Source organism: Polistes canadensis, unplaced genomic scaffold (assembly GCF_001313835.1).
Source record: "Polistes canadensis isolate GaletaPanama2010 unplaced genomic scaffold, ASM131383v1 scaffold_282, whole genome shotgun sequence".
Lineage (NCBI taxonomy): Eukaryota > Metazoa > Arthropoda > Insecta > Hymenoptera > Vespidae > Polistes > Polistes canadensis.
In genome coordinates, this window is record NW_014569829.1 from 121,072 (window position 1) to 122,834 (window position 1,763).

Genomic DNA, 1,763 nt, shown 5'->3' on the forward strand with positions numbered 1-1,763 from the left:
GGAAATTAAATGTTAACACTTGAAACGAGCATAATTCACTTATACCTAATTTTTATCACAATTAAATAACCCCATTTTTAAACAATCATAACAAATAATATATCATTTATGCAATAAGAATTTTTGAATTGATCAAATATAGCACGGAAATTTCTCCTCAAAAAAAAAATTGACAATCGATCATTTGAGTACGTTTTAATGTTAATCGATAAGTATTAGATAATTTTTAATAATTAATATATCGATGTTTAAATTCTCTATAATTTTTTCCTCTCAACATCAAATTATATTTACACGCAAACAAATTCTCTCATAATCCAATGAACAAATTAATGTATTATCGATTTATATCGAATAATATGCATTTCTAAATTTTCAACAAAACATTAACAATGAAATACCATTCGAATTAGACACGATTAATGTTTTTTAAATATTAAATAGAAAAGATAAACAAAAAAAGAAGGGTAATAGTTTCAGGATCATTAGGATTAGGAAAAACATTTGCAGGTGTATCGATTGGATAAGATGAAAAGGGTTTAGGAAAGGGATAAGAAAAAGAAAGAAAGGATATGAAAGAGAATGATGTGTCAAAGGCATCATATTCTTCATCTTTTTTTTCGTTAGATATTCGTAAAAGTCAAATTCAGTTTCCATAGCGAACGTGAAAGAGTCATTCTTGTTCGCATTTGAGGTTCCAAGAAGTCCGGTTAGAATTTAGGCTACGAGGAACGCGTTCCTACCCGAATCTGGAACGCCACGGTCAATGGCCTTGCCTTCAATTTTCTGCCTTCGAGATTTTCGGCCACGACTATACGCAAAGAGAGGACACACGACTATCTTGCCTTGCTTTTTTCTTTTTTTCTCTTTTTCGTTTTTTTTTTTTTGGCTTCTCCTCTTACGTGCTTTTAAAATCCTACCCAGTTTGAAGTTCTCTAACGAATCCTTAGATTCCTATTGATTCGAGAGTTGATAAGTGGAGGATTTGTTAATAAACGATTAACACGTTTCGAAATAATTTGTTAATGTTAATCAATAGATTAGATGTTCGTTCATGTTGAAATCATTTTTTGATTCATTTTGTTTAAGGATAAATTTTTAAAATAACGCTATTAATTGTAAGTTTTTTGTATTTGTATAAGTAATAATATGTCGTAATAAAAAAAATTTAAGTTGCTGAAGAAGTCCCAAATAGGGACGAAACGTTCAACGGATAAATATATTGTTCATCTAATTTAAACCTGTCCAAAAAATAACATCCCTAAGAATTAAACTTAGTAATTTTTATTAATATTTCAAAATATATTATTATACTTTTGAATTGTGGTTTCATGGTAATTTGAAAAAAAAAAAGAAAACGGGGAAAAATGATTAATTTGATTATAATTATTGCAAAGAAATAAGAATTTTGTGTTGACGTACCATATATGATATTTTTTATTTAAATATGTATGTGAAAGGTATTTTTATAAGATTTAGAATAAGTACTTCCTATAACAATCATTATATGAATTTATGTTTCTTTTTCTAATTTTTTTGATCATTTGTAAACTCATCGAACAACAATTCTGATTGAATTAATCTCAATTATAAATAAATTAAATGCAAAATTCTAACAATATACAAATCATTCATTTTAATTCAAGTAGTTCTATCAAAGATAGAACAATATATTGGAAGGGTTGATACAAACAGATTGCAATAATTATGTTCTAAGAAACTGAATTGGTCAAATCATCCAAATAAAGCCCACTCTTCCTTAC